At 37.4% G+C, this 18,902-nt stretch overlaps 1 protein-coding gene across 9 annotated transcripts in view; it reads left to right on the plus strand.

The window, feature by feature from the left end:
• The window catches only part of MEIS2 (Meis homeobox 2), a 225,465-nt gene that overhangs the window by 200,313 nt on the left and 6,250 nt on the right, over window positions 1-18,902 (plus strand). The gene's annotated exons all lie outside the window — the stretch shown is intronic.

Raw genomic sequence — 18,902 nt, forward strand, 5'->3', positions numbered from 1 at the left:
TAAAACAATGTAATTAAGTGTTTACTTCACATTTCTTTCTTTTTTTCTATAGAGCTACTGATACAGATTTGTGGTTTCTTTTTAATGCCTAGTTAATTGAGTGGTATACTAAGAGAGAGCCTGTTGAAGTGGTTGAAGAAGGGTGGGAAAAATAAAGATTAAGGTTTCTTATGAATCTGTCATATTTGGGAATTGAGGACCACATAATATTACTGCCCTCAAGCTATGGACAGCTTCTACTCGCATCAATAGGAGTGCCTTACAGAGCTGAAAGCAGCACCTTTTCATAACTTCGTCTACTTTTGGTGCTCATCTCCAAGTCTCTTCCATGACTTTTGAACTTTTTTATACAACCAACTTTATTAAAAAGCAGAGTAAAATTCACTGGCAGAATAATGGGGAGGGGATGAAAGGGGTCACCTTTCTGTGGTTGTCTAACTTCTTTTGAAAGTATAGCCTTACCAAATTTCTTCTAGGTTCACTAATTTCTCTTTGCTGATTAATTTCATAACATTGATGTATTTTAAAAATACTTTATAAGTGCCATATGTCATATCTAGAATACATCAAATTTCATTCAAATGTCTGTTTCTCTCTAAAGTCCATACCAACCCTGACTTTCCCTGACTGTTAATTAATACTCATGTCATTAGTGTCCTCTTTGCACATCCTGTTTTTCCCTATTACATCTCATCACACTACTTTGGCATCCTTGGGCCCCTACCCCTACTTCTTTATTTCCTATACCCCTTACCCAAATCCCTCACCCTGTCTAAGGGGGTCATTTTCAATTCTTTGGGGATAGATAATGTTGCTAAAACCTTTCATGGAAGGAAATACAAGTTATTTTATGAGTTTAATAAGCTGCAAAAACACTCTGCTGTCACTTCCCCCTCCGATAGCTAAGCCTCAGTAATAGTGAAAGCACTGAGAATATGGACAAGAGATCACCCATCAAAATGTAGTATGTGTTACTATGTCCACCATCTGTCTACACTGGGACCATTTTTTCTATTCTCGCTAAAGATGGTTTCCATCTTCCAACAGCATGAAGTAGCAGAGACTGACCTAAAGTCAAATGTAGTCAGCTAAATACACTTTTGGGTCACTATGATGCTATCAGATATTAACCCTTTTATTTATACAGTGTAGTAAAAAGCCAGAGGAATTAAAAGAAAGCCCAGACCTGGAATGAGTAAGCTCTATAGACACCATGCCATGGGCGTAGATGGTGGGCCACAGTCTGATTTCCTTTTGCCAGAAGTGAATTTTTTTTTCAGACCCTGCACCTATTGGTCAATACTAATATATATGGCTATTGAAAATTGTCCTTCAAGTCAAGTATTTTTTTTAATTGGAAGCAAAGTCAGAATAAGTGTAGCTCCACAAAGTTCTCCTAACCCTGGATCTTATGAACTTTTTAATAGTTATAGCTTTCATTTAAAAAAAAAAAACACTTCTTTTTGTTTTGCTTCTGTATCCTGAGGATTTAACATAATGCCTTGTACATAACAGGTGCCTAATAAATAAATACCTGTTAGAGTGGCTTGTGTTATAACTCGGATGAGGGTCTGAAAGCTTAAACTTAACATTGTACTATTTCTTTTAAAAAATAATACTAATTACACATATTCATATATATGTAGGTATGTATACTTATGTGTGTATGTGTATACACACACACACACACACACACTCAATGCCTCAGTGCTGCCACATCCTGTCCTCTCACTCACTTCTACGCATTATAGCCTGGCTTCTGACATCACATTCAACAGGAACTGCTCTTTCCAAAGTTATCAGTGATTGCTTACCTGTCAAATCAGGTGGTCCTTTCTCAATCTTTATTCCTTATAACATTTGACACCGTTAACCACCTTCTTACCCTCAAAACTCTCCTGTTCTGTGAATTTGGATTCTCTTCCCACCTGTCTGGCATTTTCATCTCAACCTCTTTTTTCTAGATCACCATACCCCACCCCCTAACACTAAATTTACTCCAAGGTTCTGCCCTGGGACCTCTTTTCTTTTCTCTACTCATATACTCTCTCTTCATGACTTCATCGGTCCCTATGAGTTGAATTATCACTATGCAACTTCCCAGATCTATATATCCAGCCCTAGTCTCTCTCCCGAGCTCCATTCCCAAACACTAATTGCCTGTTTGACATTCCAAACTGGATGTCCTGCAGGCACTTCAAACTCATATCCAAAATAGAACTCATTATTTCGCGCAAACCCTGTTTCATCTTCCCTGTTATTGTCAAGGGCAGCACTATCTTTCTGATCTCCCAGATTAAAACCTCTGAGTCATCTTCAGCTCCTCACTTTCCCTCACCTGCATGTAACTAGTGGCCAAGTCTTGTCAATTCTACCTCTGTATTTTCTCCCATCTTCATTCCCTTATCTCTACTTCACACAAACACCTTAGTTCTGTTTCTCATCAAGGAAAGCTTGGACTATGGCAGAAGCCTCCTAATTGATTTCCCTTGCTTCAGATCTTTCCTCTCTCCAATTCATTCCACACTGCTGCCAGTGTGATTCTTTAAAACCATAGGAGGTCTGATCAGGTCACTTATTTGCTCAACAAAATCCAGTGGCTCCCGATTGTCTCTAGGGCCAAGTAGAAACTTCAAGCACTTCACAACCTGGTTCCAACCGATTTTGCCACAAACTCTTTGGTCCAGTCAAACTATCCTTCTTGCTCTTCCTTACAGACTGTTTCTAGTCTCTGTGCCTTTTGTACTCTCCTCACACTCTCGACCCCATGACTGTAATGCATACTCCATTCTCACCTTTACCTCTTAGAATCCCTAATTTCCTTCAAAGTTCAACTCAAGTGCTATCTTCTACATGAACTTCTTCCTGATCCCTCTAGCTATTAGTATTTCCTCCCACCCCTGACAAATTACCTTGGATTTATTTTTCATATATTTTGTATATATGTCTCCCTCTAATAGGATGTAAACCCCTTGAGGGCAGGGATTGTTACATTTTTTTTTCTTTCTCATCTGGAGCACGTGGACCATGAACGTGCTTCCTAAATTCTTGTTGACTTATTACAGAAATGGGGGGGAAATTGTGGAGGGAAGAGAGCCAAGAGAAAGATCAGGCTTCCATCCAAATACACATCAATCGCTTTTTTTCAATCATTCTTTCTCTTTGTTTATAGAGTCTACAAGTGCAAAATCAGCTTTTACTTGCGACTGTGTTAAACACTACCTGCCTGCCCTCTGAACCTCACTAGTCCCTGAATGAGGTCAGCCTGGTGACGGTCTCCATTTCTATAAGCAATCCTGTCATTCAGGCTAACAGCAGTGATTCACTCCCAGGAGGCAAAAAAAAAATGACTCAATTGTTGGACTTATTGACTCCAGGGAGGGCAGCTACTCTATCATTACCATAGAGTGCAAACAACCTGAGATCTGTGTTGGACCACTTAAAATTACTATTTGCTGCAAAGGATTGGCAAAGCAATTCTTAAAATGATGGGGGTGAAAGTCAGAGAAGCCCCATTATGAGCCTTTCCTTTCCTTTAAGCAGGAGTGAGTAGTGGGTGATTCTCTTTGAGTCTCACCCACTTATATACCTTTTGTTCACTTCGCTATATTAATATACTGTAACTGACTATATTAACACCAGAGGAAAATGCCTTATTTTCACAGGCAACCTCTTCATGGGTGGAAACTGCACCCCAATATAAATGTGCTTTAGAATCCATACACCTCAAGGGGAGATGTCTAAAACAGAAGGAACTGGTTGAAGGCAATGCCCCCAAAATAGCAGCAACAACAACCAAGTGGCACAAATCACGCACCAGAGGATCTACTTGGGAAAAACCAAATAAATTTAATTAAATAAGCAACAAAATTATTTTCCTGTCTCTATCTACTATACTTGGTTAATATCCATGACATACTGATGTTGCATAATTGCTCTTATGGAATGCTGCTGCTCACAGCCAAAATGAGCTGCTTCTGCACAAAGTCAGGCAAACTGGTGTCCCTACAGAGTTATCTCCTAAATTATTTATACTTGCAACACTTTCACATAATGGCAGTTTTAAACTCAAACAAACAAAGCAAACCATACAACAAAGAAAGAGGACAAGGAGGTGCAGGGACCTTTTTCCCTCTTTCTTTCTGAACATCAGAAGGTAGATCAGAAACCCAAATAAGCACCATGGAATTTGGTTTCCTCTGAAAGTCTCAAGGCCTTGAAATCAGGTGATATCAAAGCTTAGGGGGAATTGTCAATCCGGATGAGGGATTCAAATACCCACCTTACTTTCAATCTGTGTGCCTAAAAACAAACTTTTTTTTTTTTACTTTGCAAGTTTGCTTGTCTTTCCCCTGACAAAAGCTCCTGTTTTCACTAGCCCTCCCTTTTGGCCTCCTTACAAAAGAAAGAAAAAAGAAAGAGAGAGAGAGAGAGGGAGGGAGGAAGGAAGGGAGGAAAAAAGAAAGAAAAGTTAAAATTGTCGATATGTGTCAAAGAAAACATATATTGGTCTAATGTGTCACATATACCTCTGCAACTATGATTTCAGGGGTTTATGACTTTTCTTTCTACTGTCCACACCTGCCTTTGGTATATAATCTATCAAATACTTGTCAACTTCTGGAGTCAACTTTGCTGCTCATAGAAAAAGAAAAAACATTCTTCAGTAGCCAAACTAGATAGCCTGTATATTTTGCATCAATTAAAAGCTCTAATTCAATTTCTAACTGAAATGTACCACAAGTAATATTAAATAATTTGACTAATATGTTGGTGTTGTTTCTTAAACATCTTTTTTATCTTCCTTAGGGCCTGAAAAAAATGCTTTGCACATAGTAGGTCTCAAATATTTGATAAAAGAATAAATTATAAGTGCTGGGTACTATGCTAAGTGTTACGGTTACAAATACAGTGAATGAAATAGGCCCTACTCACCAGGAGTAGAGAAAACAAGGACATAAATAAATTGGTAGGAAATAAATAAAAAGAGAATTAATTAAAAAAATACAAAGGCATTAACTATAAGGTAGTTTGGAAGGGGGAGCACTAATTCATGTAGTTCAGTACATATGAGTACTAGGTTTCTTCCAAAATTTTCAAGAGTCTTATATTTTAAGAATTAAAACTGACTTTTTTAACCAGTGGAGAACGTGGGGCATTTATAGAATTGTAGAATCAATGTTAAATGCCAAGCAAACATGAATCCTGCCTATAGAAATTAAGTACTAACACAGAGATTTTGACCTAAGAAGAAACTTAGAGATGATAGGATCCTACATTTAGAATTGAGTCATCAGTCCAACTCCACCATTTTACAATGAAGAAACTGAGGCCCTAAGTGACTGGCCTCAGGTATTACACAGGTAGCAAGTAGAAGAAGCAAGTTTTGAACCCAGTTCCAGATTCTAAATCTATCACTGTTTCCACTACACCATGTTAAAACATTGTATCTATCATTTTTTTAAAAAACAAGATTATGAAGTTCAAGTGATTTGCCCAAAGTCTCACAGTAGGATTTGAACCTATCTCCTCTAACTCTATATTCAGTTTTTTTTTCCATTCTGCCACACCTTGAAGACCTTTTCACTTTAGAATAATGACTATTATCTTTAATTTTTAATTTACACTGTTATAATTCCTTGTTATAAGCAAAAATTTGGGTCATAGCAGTGAAGTAATCACTATGAATTGAAGCTAATAGTCTTTCTAGGATAAATATAAGTATAAATATAAATATATATGTAATATATACATATATGAATGTATATGTATATGTGTAAAATATGGAGAGCAGTAAATTATTCTATCTGGAGATACAGCTATATACATGTGTGTAACATATATACATATACTTATAAATATGTTATATATAATATACACATTAATACATATATATCATACATATATGTCACCAGACAGAATAACAGACTGGCCTTCATTTTCTTAAAGTTTTTTTTTTTTTAGGGAAATAGGAATAATACACATTTTACTTAAGTTATATAAATTTGAAAAAAATACTGATCAGATTTTCTTAAGTGTATGTCCTCCTACACCACCATCACCACCACCACCCCGTACACACACATACATACCCATGTACAGTTTCCTGTGTCATGGCTCTGAGATTCACTTAAACTTGCTTCACTCAGAGGTCATCATTCAGTAAATTTCTTTGACTCCAGACCTACCCAGGTTTTTCCGAAAGTAAGAAGGACTCAAGTTTGAATCCTGCCTTAGATACTTAGTAGCCATCTGACACTGAGCAAGTCATTGAGCCTCTCTCTACCTCAGATTGCTCATCTGTATACTGGGGATGATAACAGTAGCATCTACCTGGAAGGGTTGTTGGGGAGATTAAATAAGAGAACATGCGTAAGGCTCTTTGCAAACCTTTAAGAGCTATATAAATGTTAGTGAGGCTAATTTTTTTAAAGGATTAAAGCTGATATGACAATGTTGCAAGTTTGCTGGGTCTCTTGTGATTTATAAAGATACATTTTATGTCTTTTATGATTATGATGATGATAAAAATTTTGTGGGTGATACTATTGGAAAGACTGGCTATAACATCTGTGGGAGTTCTACAGGGATAGCATTGTACCTACTACTTGACCAGCCTCCCTTACACTTTTTATTAAAGTATTGTTTTATCATTAAAAAGAGGAAACTCTTACTTTTTATCCAATTTGCTCCTTAATTTTGATCAATTTACTCATTATTATTATATGAAAGCTTGTATAGCTATAGATTTTTTTAACTTCTGATGATAACAGAGTATATTTTAGTAGTAATTTCATTTAAAAATAATTTTAATAGTTATTTTAAGATAGTGTTATACATGTGTGGATTTTAAGTGACTTTAAATGTACTTTTCATGGATATTTTGTCTCTTACTGACTTCCTTGTCAAATACTTATGTGAGTTGTTTAGATGACATTTGGATTCCATTATCCATGTTTTTTTTTAAACCAATAGAAGAAATACCCAATACTCCAATTTCCAATAATTTCTCTTAACAATTACTTTTTCTTTTATGTGCCCAGTTAACCTTAGGTTTTCTTTTTCTTTTTGGTTGCTTATTTGCTAAAATTTGCTAGCACCAGGTAGCTTTCTTATTTACTATTCTTTTTTAATGTGTTAAAAACCTCAGCCTCTTAAACTAGAATACCACCTACAACTTAGCAAAGACCAGGAGGGTTGAGAAAAGGGTCCTCAGAATATTGCCAATCTTCCCCACTTCTTTTCTGCTATATCCTTTCTTCTAAACCAGCAGGAGAACTGAAATAAAGATAAGAGCCTAGCCCATCCAAACACTTCAGGGAAACATCAATCTGATCTTTTTAAGCTCCCCTGCTGGCTTAGAGAAAGGAACCCAGCAAGGAAATGAAAGGGATAGGGGGATATTCACATGCATGCCCCCTCCACCACACCAGCCCTTTTAGGTTGCTGATGCTGTGTTAGTTTGTCCTGAGTTGAAGGACTGGAACTTCAGAACCATTTGTTTCACCACCAATTTAAGGGAAGGGATAGCTGTTTCACCATAAAAGTCAATTTGAAAAGTAAAATATGGTTTTAAAGGACATTACAGTTTGGGAGCCATCATACCTAATGGGGGTCTCTTAAGTGGAACATTTTTAAAAATCAGTTTTATTCTAATTGAGTAGCCACCACCTAGAGAAAACTTGCCCTTTTATTAAAAAAAAAAAAAGATCAATCGCCTTGTGGTACTGTTTAACAAGTTCATAGTCAGTCCTCTTAGAATTTTCACATATATGATTGAAAAAAAAACAACCTTTTATCTAAGTCACCATTAAACAAGAAAGTAATCATGTGTTAGCAAAGATTAGGCATTCTATATTTAAATTGACCACAGGTCTCCAATATTTGGGCCTACAAATTCTCTGGACAGAGAGAAAATGAAATGAGACCTAATAGAAATAAGGCTGTGATTTCTTTCTTACTGAAATATTAGTAAATATTAATAAAAATCACTCTATTTTGGTGATTTCATTTCTCTTTTTTGAGGGAATATACTGTGGGAAGAGGGTCATTTGGGGATTTGTTGGTGTCTATTATATCAAAACAAAAATATTTCATTTACAAAATAAGATTTTACTGACAATTAAAAGTTATATGTTGATATACCACAGGGAGTATATTTTTAGGCCACTGAACCCTCATCAGGGATACTTTAAGAAAAGGAAATAACATTCTTCTGATACAGGCAGCTTGCCATAATATAGGGCCTGTAATACAGATAATTTGGGAGGGAGGAAGAGAGGAAAGATGGTCCCCAGGCCCATGAAGAGTCTTAGTAGAGGGAAATTTAATATGTTGATAAAATATCTTAAAAAATAAAAATAATTTATTAAATCTCATCTTTAATCCATATCTTTACCACCGAGAAAAAATTCTTTCCTAATTTTTACATTGTCATTAACTGTGCTATCATCTTTCCAGGTGTCCAGTTTTATCTTGTTTTTCTTTCTTTTTTTTTAACTTTCATATCTCTTTCTGGCTCCCACATAGCCAATTCATCACCCAATTTGGAAGAATTCATTCTCCGTCACATCTTTGGGATTTTGATGTTCCTCTTACTCTAAGCTTTTGTTCAGATCACCATCACCTCATCCCCATTACAGTCATAAAACTAATGAAATAATCATCCTCAAGCACAGTTTTCTTTATGTGACTCAAGAGTCTACAGGGACGGTGTATTTCAATCACATTAAAACTAAACTCCACGGCTTGGCATTTGAGAGCCATGACAACTTGTCTCTTTCATCAAGTGTTGTGCGGCCAATGACTAATGACAGTACTACAGATATGGTATGACCAGGGCAGAATACGGCGGATCCATCTGCTCACTCATTTTGGACACCATACCTCTGTTACTATAGCCTTTGGTTTCAGTAGCCTTTTTGGCCAACATATCGTTCCATTGACTCATACTGAGTTCACAGTCCACTAAACTTCCTCCTGCCCCTATCTCTGCTCTTCAATTCTGTTTCCTCATGAACTGGTGTCTATCTACACCTGCCCCATTCTGCACTTGTGTAATGTTTCTTTGAACACAAGATAATGACTTCCCTGTGAGATTACCTCTAAGTTATTCTGCATATATCTCACTTGTACATAACTATTTGTTTATTCTCTCTCCTTTCCCCTCCCTGATTACATTGTGAGGGCAGGAGCTGTTTTTGCTTTTTTTTGCTTCTTTAATGCTTAGGACAGTGCCTGGAGCACACTAAGTAGTTAATAAATGCTTGAAAACAAATTGTTCTCTGTTGCTAGCATATGTTATTATTGATTATCCCTTCATTATTGATGCTATTTTCTTCCTTAGCTTACTTGATGCTGCCCTCTTATCATTCTTTTCCTACGTTTGTTACTACCACTTCTTGTCATTGGCTCCTCATCTTTCCACTACTCCATAAATATAAGGATCTCCCAAGATTCTGTCCTTGGCGCTCACCTCTTCTCACTTGGCAAATGTGTTCACTCTGTGAATTTAATTATAAACTTTATCTAAAGATTCCCAAATCTTTCTCACCAGACTGGAACACTTTTCAGAGCTCAGGTCCCATGTTCCTAACTTTGTGTTCAAGATACCATCCAATGTCCCAATCACACATCAAACAAAACTAATAATCTCATTCACCATCACCTGGTAGGGGAGAGGTAGGAGGGAAACCCTGCTCTTTTCTTTAATTATTCTCTTTCTGATAATGGCACCACTATAACCCAATTTACCTCTGATACCTTTCTGTATCTGTATCTTTCATACACTTCCCATGTTTAACCAGATTCCAAGCCCTGTCAATTCTCTTGCACCCACCCCTTCCTTTTCATTCTCACCGCTACTATCTGGTTTAATCCAGATAGAGATATTTGTAAAGATATTTGTGAAGAACTTAGCAGAGTGCCAGTCATACACTTGCTTAATAAATGCATGTTACATTCCCTTCCCTTTCCCCATGGTTCATCAGCTCTCACGTGGACTGTTTGTTTTACTGTATCTAACTGGTCCTCTTGATTAAATGGTGTCATGTAGAGTCAGGCACAACTGAAAAATGCCTCAACAAAATTGATAGATATAACCCACATAAACAAAAGCTCTTTGGGAATTCCTTGATAATTTCCAAGATTGTAAAGGAGTACCTAGACCAAAAAGTTTGAGAACTATTAGACTAAATGCTCTCCATGGTCTTCTTCCAACTCAATGCTTCCATGTATCTTTAGACCAGAAGTCATCTGTTTTCCTCCCTTCTACAAAAGAAGATTTAGCCAGTTTTGAGTTTCCAAAGGATTTATTTACTTACTCATTTTTTAGATATTCATTCATCACTGGTATATAAGTGGTAAGTTCTAGAAAAATAATTGGTGAAAATGTTGTAGGTTGATTAAAAAAAATGCTGCCTAGTAAATTCATGAACCATATCTTCCAGCATACAGAAATAATTTTCTACCTTTCATACAAAGCTTCATTGACCTGGCAGGTTGATCCTCTTGAGAATATGATAATGAGCATGAGGCCATATTAATTCTTAGCAAGTAAGATGTGGGTGGCATATTTGGTAATTTCCTCAAATGTTATTCAGAGAGGCTTTTGTCAGTATAAGTTGGTGATAATGAGACCAATGCCTTGATGACTTGGGGGTCACTTTTCCTAAAGTATTTTAATACTTTTTTTAGTTTTAAAATGATCAAAATTATTATTGGGGGACAGACTTGTAATTTCATGGTGTGGAAACTCCTTCTGCTGACACAAAGCAAAAATTAATCTGTGCCTTATTAGGCTTAGAGAATTGCGTGGGGGCAGTGAGAGATTTGCTCAGTCACACAGCTAGCACATGTCAGAGGAAAGACTTGAACCCAATTCTCCCTAACACCAAAGCCAGTACCCAATATACTGCTTTGTCTAACCACATAGAATGAAAATTATATAAAGATTAGACAGATCATATTATTTTTATTTTGGTCTGTTCAGTGACAGGGAAAAACTAAGTTTTTTCCAGATTAATGTTTTCTCTTCAATTTAAATATTTTAATGACAATGGAGGGGGAAAATGATTAAAGTTTGGTCATTGAGTTAGGTTAGTGGCTCCAAAAATAGAAGCTCACTTAGGGTAAAATTTGCTGTCAGGAAAAATGGAGCGTTCTTTCTGAACTCAGGAACTGGGAGTTCATGTGCAGCTTGGTCGTAGATGGTTGCTACAATAAGGCTCCTTTCATACAGGTGTGTTTATGCCCCAGGCTTGCTGGCCAAAGTCCATTCCATTTACAGAAGCTGAATTAAACAATAACTACCGCATTGCAAAAAGGGGGGGGGGGGAGTGGGAGGGAAAAAAAGGTGAGCGTCAAAGGAGATGCCTGAGAGCTTTGTTAGGGCCAAGAAAAATCCTGTTGCAGTTGTCAGAGCTTGTTGATGTTGCAGGGAACGGCACTTTTTTTTTTCTCCTGGATTTTGTGGTTCTGCCTTAGGAAAGAAAGTAAAATAGAACGGAAGAACAAAGTCCTACTCTATAAATCAGCAGCTGCTCCTTGCCAGATCAAAGGAGTGACATTTTTGCTCCTGGACTACTTGTCCACTTGAGGGCTTGACAGGCAGCTAACAGCTGGCCTGCTCTACAGTCTAGGAGAATCAGCCTACATCTTCTTCAGAGCGGATGACAAGCTAATCAGAGATATATCCATAGCACAGGGCATAGGAGTGCACCTTGATCTCTTCAAACACATCTAATACATAATTGCTAAACAGCTCAGTGCATTTTTTTTTCCTGGCAAGTTAATGCTTAGGTAGTTTCCACTGAGAAGTAGGATAGAGAATTAATACTTCCATCAAAGGTGAGCCTAAAAGTTAAACAGATGCTAAATTCATCAGGATTCCCTCCTCTTACGGAGAATTAGTAAATGACGAAAACTTAATAGCGACTCTCCAGAAACGTTTGTAACTGATTGTCAGGTGACTTAAGTGGTTGAAAAATCCGGTCTGGAGTATCCAAATAAATGAACAGGTTTGGGAATTAAGAATACATTTGAAAATGGCTTACAGTCTTTCCTGCTGATAGGCCAGAATGAAATTGCCATGTGCCTTTGTTATTGGGAAAAGAGGTTGTTTTCAGAACCTCTTATAAGCGGTAGGTATACCAACCCAGAATTTAAAAATCAGTAGTAAAACTTTCAAAGTAATTCAGCTTCTAGGTGATTCTCATCAGCAATAAATCAAGCACAGGTTTGAGGTAATATGCTACATCTTATGTCTATTGACTTAGCATTTTATCTTGAAACGGATAGATCCCAGTTGAGAGAAGCTAGGGAATTTGTGTTTCTTCTCCTTGGGTTTCAGGTACCTCTAGAAGAGTGTGTTTATAGTTTATGATAAATAATCACATATGAGTAATCTGATGGCATTCTCAAAGAGTAATAGTGCTTGAAAAACCATAACTGGCTGGGATGTTTTGTTATGTGCCATCACCTGTGATTAGATTCATGGAATAGTGTTTATTGTTGCTCAGCATTCTAAAAGAAGTAAGATGTAATTTTTTATCTAGTTTGAAATTTCTTAAAAGCTTTTGCTCCTCTCTCCACCCTAAAAGCCACATTGTTGGTTTTATAAGGCTTATGAGTATGTACCCCCAAATGAATTAGCCTACCAGCAATGTTTAACTGAGCTGGCTTTACCTCCAGGAAGTTCATAACCATGTAATAAAAATGAATAAAGTTGTTAAAAATTGTTCTAGGCCTAGGGCAGGTGAGCAAAATATTGTTTTGGAGTTCAGGATACATAGAAAGCATGTGCATTAAATTTGATTTGAGTAAACCAGTCTGGCTCTGTGTGTAGGCAGATTAGGTGGCAGCCTATACAATAAGAATCTGAGGACAACGAGAAGTCCACCTGCCCCAAACATCTCCCTGATGACCTGCCACAGTATTTGAAATTCCCACCATCAGAGTTACACAATACACTTTGAATTAAGACACTGTGAACAAGATGCCCCTGATGTGTTGAATGAGTGTTGCCTTGAAGGTATATTAGCAAAATGAAATCTTAGCAATTGAAGGAACCTCAGAGATCAGATTATCTAATCTGGTTCCCTCATTTTACAGAGATGGAACCTAAAGCCCAGAGTGGTTAAGTGACTTGCCTAACATCCCACTCAGCTTGTTAGGTCAGCAGGAGTTTGCTTACTGGATTGGTTAACTGTCATCTCTGAGAGAACACAATCCTTTGTGTAAAGGAGGTAGATAAATTTTGAGAGAATTTAGGAGAAAACCAGAAAAGTCTGATGCATGGCATTATTGAGGAAGTCAGGGCCCAGGGTTGTGTAATTCAGTAGAAGATGCCAGGTAATCGAGGTATCCCAATGGTCTTGTAGGCACTGGGAGTCTAAGAGAGGATGTGCTGAATGCAGAAGAAGAATACTGAATGAGCAGGTGGAGGATAACCAATGACAAATGTTTAGGGTAATAGGATATATTCAGTTGTAAAGGAGCTTTAAGACAATCTTGTTTGGGTCTCTCATTTTTTTTTACCTTCTTTACAATTTTGCCTGAAGTCTACTTCACTAGTAGACATTCCCCTAATGAGAATGCGTTCATAGAGGTGCAAAGTATTTGTGACCTTGGCTAGCAAAATGTCTTCATTTCCTCCAGTCTTGTAAGCAGGAAGATATGGGTCAAAATACCACTGGGGTGATCCTGGGTAAGTCAGTGGACCTCTGTGTGCCTCAGTCAGCTCCTCAGAATTTACCTTCTAACCTATAGTCTGGTTGTGATCTGTATTGTTGGCGGGAATCCCCCACTTTGAAAAGAAATACAGAATTGTGGTATAAGTTGAATTTTCTGTACAAATCTAATACTGCATTAAGTTGTCACTCTAAACTCATGGAAATTAAAGCTTGTGGAAGTAACATTATGTAGCATATATAATTCCTATTCATTTATGCCTTCTGTGTACATATACAACTGTCTAAGAAGATCCACTGTGTAGCCATTGATGTAAAATGGGTTTGCACACATAGCCAGCCGTTCATGTGCCTCAGCACTCATTCCAAATCACCAAACTTGCTTAACGAATTTAGTCATTTTAATGCATTCTTTGGGGAAGTCTCACTCTTAGCCAGAATCACAGCATAGAGAGGATTGCTTTCTTGTGATCTTGGGGTAAAAAAATGAGGAAACTCAATGACTAAATTACCTCTATGGGGGTGTGAGAAAGGTTAAAAAAAAAAAAGTCAAAACCTTTCGCTGTTGCCAGAATTCAAACATCTTTCCTGGAACCTTCAATTTCAGGCTTTGAAAATGAGACCTCAGGGGCAGCTAGGTGGTGCAGTGGATAGAGCACTGGCCTTGGATTCAGGAGGACCTGAGTTCAAATGTGGCCTCTGACACATAACACTTACTAGCTGTGTGACCCTGGGCAAGTCACTTAACCCCATTGCCCAGCCAAAAAAACAAACAAAAAAATGAGACCTCTGTGTATGGATGTTTGTGGTGAGTGAATGTGAAGGCTTTTAATTTTAATTTGTGAAATGTTGAGATCTAAATTTTTGTGCTGCCTGCAATCTCCTTACACTGCCCCCCAACATTTATCAGATGTCCCCTCTCTAGTCAACAGTTAAGTCCTATCTATGACATTTACTAGTTGTGTGATCCTGAGCAAGTCACTTCACCTTGTTTGCCTCAGTTTCCTCATCTGTAAAATGAGCTGGGGAAGGAAAGGGCAAATCACTCCAGTATCTGCCAAGAAAACCTCAAATGGTATCATGAAAACTGAAAAAAAAAACAAGAAACAAAAATGAACAACAATTTGCTTAACCCTTCCAATGAAAATGACTGCAAGTCTTAATTTTCTTGACTGAAGAGAATCTTCAGGCCTGGAAGACTTCCAGGTGACAGTACTTTGCCTTGCATTTTCTTACAAAAGGAATGCTGCCTAGAGGAATTGGTTACCAGGTGTGGCATAAAGTAAGTGAACCAGAAAGAAGGGATTTATCAGCCATTTAAAGGAGAGGGGAGGAGGGGGAAGCAAAGAAAAGAAACCCAACTACAATCAGGAATGACACCCAAGCCTACTTCTGTCAGTCTGAAATATGCTTTGGAGTAAAAGAAAAATTCTTTAACAGAAAAACCAAGGTGGTCAGATTTCAGTTGCAGAAAAGTGTACTAAGCCATATAGTCTGACTGTCCTTTAAGGAGGATATTGGTCTTCAGGAGATAGCATTCCAGGAAAAAAATGATTCTCAATGATAACCACTGGATTTTTTTTATAGCATATTTGTTTCCTCTGTGGAAAATAATGGAAGAGAGAAGTTGTATTGTTTTCAGAACATCACTAGATTATAAGAAATAGGTTATCTTACACATCAATGTTGGATTTATTTTAAATATCTATCACCTGCACTGAAGTATCTTCTATTTAGATTAGATAGAAAGTTTGCAGTCTTGTATCCTTAGGTTAAAAATACAGAACTAAATGTCTAGAATCTGATCTGAGACAATACAAATCAATGGACCCAGTACAAGTTAGGGTGCTAATTTTCTAAGTGCTGTACTCACAAATAGAATAATGTGTACTCCTCAAAGTGTTACGAGGTGCTAAGTCTCAGGACTTCTTTCATAAAAAAAAAACCTCACACAAGCTATACAAACCTCAAAATAATCTTAGCAGCTGTTTGATACCCAGTTTTAGGTATCTCCCCCTCCAAAAAAAAATCCCACCTTTTAGTGATGTAATATTTTCTTAAGATGGAGGCCTACCAAATTCTCATTACTTGATCATTATAGAATGATATTATAGAGTGTATATAACAAATTGATTTTAAAATATTGGATAAAGAAGAAATGAACAGTCTACTAATAGGAAATAATTGATGGGACTCTTATTCTTTCTTTTTTTTTTAAGTTGGGTGAAGCCTGATGCATTTTGGTTCCTTGGATGCATTGAACAATTTTTTAAATGTTTTGGGTTTGGCAAAATCCAAAAAAGTTTTTGCCAAGACCCTCTTTTCTTCTTATTTGTAAAACCTGTGTGAAATTCAAGGATAACTTAATCCATATGTGTCTGATTCATTTACACTTAACTCATCAAAATGTTATTTTGTAAGAATCATTTAATGTCCAAGAAACCTTCTGAGCCTTCTTTAAATAAGCCTTTTGTTTCTGAACCAATAAGTTGAATTTTTCCATGTGAATGGAACTTGGACCTTCAAAGGTTCAAGTTCAATAGTTTGCACATTAGAACCTACAAATTTTACAGGGAATCTAACTGGATAGTCATCTACTACCACTAAACCAGTCTAACAGAATGTCCTTGTTTTTGCTGAAATATAAAGAATTGCTTTTAAATAGATCAAAGGAAATGGAAAAAAGTTTGCTTGTTTGGCATAATTCTATGACATGATTATAGATAGAAATTTCCTTTTTAACAATATTAAGCAAATTAAAATCAGACCTAGCTTGGGGGAAAAATAATTTCAATGTACTGCAAATTTTGGTGTGTTTTCTGGTAGAAAGACTGCTGGCTCCCATGGCAACATGGAGGTTTTTTTTTTAAATATGAAAGTTTCCTTCTAATGAGCAATTCATATTATTGCTAATTATTTTTAAACCATCTGCAATATTTATAAGTGATCCCTTGATCAAGAGCCTCAGCTACCTCAGTAGTTTCTTGTTTAAATCCTCTATCATCTCAGAAAGGTGGTAGTACTATGAATCTGGACAGAAATGGCAATGGGAATATATCACATTTTGGGGGAAAGGCAATTTTGGAAATTCCAAATGGAATCAGTGGACAAGAGCAAAATCTCCATCATTTGAAAAAAAAGATCTTATGGACAAAATGGTTTTTATTCATATTTGCTCAGCAGAACTAGACTGAACTGGACTCCCCCCCCCCAAAAAAAGCCACTGCCATAACTTCTAATGAACATCAAGGCCATGCCATGGTAACTTGCTGAAAATGTAATCCTGGAAGTGGCATTTCCAAGTTCAGTGTGCCTATAAAGACCTGCTAGGACACAGAATGCTTTTTTAATGTTCTGTATTGTTGTGTAAACCTCATTGAAAAAACCTTTTGAGCAGACCCCCCCCTTTTTTTAACTAATGTAAACATTCTGAGGAGTATCCAAAGAAATGACCTTTAAGTGAACCTTTAACCTTCCCCTTAATTATTTGTTTGAAGACAGTGTGGAGTTCTCCTGCTGAGAACTAAGAACCATGATGCCTTGCTGTTCAGTGAGCGAGGGAGTGTTTTGGGGAACTGGAGAGAGAGAGACATAAATAAGTGAACAACTACCAGATGTAAATAATAAAAGAGTAAACGGGTGAAATTAAAAAGGGAAAAAATAGCAATTCGTTTTACCCAAGGAGTTGGAATAAAGGGAAAAAACAAAACCAGGATTAGCACATAGTAACCCATAGAGGAGGTAAAATCTTGCCCTTCTGAATAGTCCGTTAGAAACTCCCAGGAGAAGAGAAAACATTCTTATCTGGCTTTTCTGATAATCTCTATTGGCCTTAACTTTAGCTGATAAAAGGTGACTGGGATGCAAAAGGTTCAGGTCAGTTCTCTGTTGGCACAGCTACGGAGGTGATAGAAAAAGGTGAGAAATTTAGCTCCTATCTAAGACCCTTTGTCTAGAAGAAGGGAAACATTGCTGAAAGTCCTAGGGATAGGGTCAGATGTACCTCCACCTGGTTGAAATCACCACCAGTATCTCAAGATAAGCCGGGGAAGGGAGAGAGATGCAGTTTGCACTTTCTCTTTGTTTTTAACTTGTATCACCGAAGCTTCCCCTTAGCCAATCCAAAGGCATTTTTTTTTTTTACAACTGAGCAATACTTTCTTAAGGAATCAAGAAGGTTTTGGATACAAACACCATATGCAAAATAGCCCTTTGGTGTTCTTGCAGCATTTCGGCATCTGTCTAGCGGAATTCCCACTAGAGCGCTTACTGCAGGTATAAACAAATAAATGTGTACTGTCTTTTCTCATCTGTGATGGACTTTAACCTTGTAGGAGCGCCGAGCTCCGAGTGCCTCCTTGACGCTCAGCTAAGAATGCTGGGATTCTGCTGGCTAATCAGCAGAAGTATGAGAGTAAGGTCAGGCAAAATTGAATTTTCCGTTCTTGACTGTAGCAGTAGCAGGGGACCGTGGGGGCACAATGATGGCAAACTAAGATTCCTGAAGAGGAGGGGAGCGAAAGGCCAAACTTCATTAGGGCAGATTTGTGCTCAAGATTTGAAAGTAAAAAAAAAATCTTAAAAGTTGTTATTGTTCTACGTGATTTTTATTTGTAAGCCATCACCCAACAGTATTCTGGCGTGGCGTCCAGGCACATGCACGCACGCTAAAAACAGCGTTACTGAATCTTTATGTAAATTGCACACTGGGCAATGCATATTTCTCAGCAGTATAGGGATGGGTATACCTGCCAAGTGGCAGAAATTGCTTTGTTTTCATTAACTTTGGAGAAATAAAGTGGATTCTTTTTTATCAGCCTACTTCAGTCTGCACATGAATATTTGATGGGCATTATTAAACATTAAAGTAACATGAAGTAGGCACTTATTTTTGGGTTGCCAACAAAATTAGATCCAGGCCTTTTTTTTTTTTTTAACCAAGTAACTAACTGACTCTCTCCCCTCGCATTCCTGTGATTCATCCACTACCTGATGTTAAAAAGTTATTTTGGGACTAATATTAAACATGTGTACCTGAGGCAACCCCCCCCTCCCGTTCTGGTGAGTTGAAAGGTGCCTCAGTTTATGGTTGGCAGTTACCTTATCCTCTGCCCTGGGTGTCCCAGCATTGGCTGAAAAGGTCGCCCCCAACTGGCACTGACCTCCAAATGACCCCTGACTTTACAGGCTCAAACTGCAGGAGTTGCTGAAGAG

The sequence above is a fragment of the Vombatus ursinus genome, unplaced genomic scaffold, assembly GCF_900497805.2.
Source record: "Vombatus ursinus unplaced genomic scaffold, bare-nosed wombat genome assembly UNPS02014794.1, whole genome shotgun sequence".
Lineage (NCBI taxonomy): Eukaryota > Metazoa > Chordata > Mammalia > Diprotodontia > Vombatidae > Vombatus > Vombatus ursinus.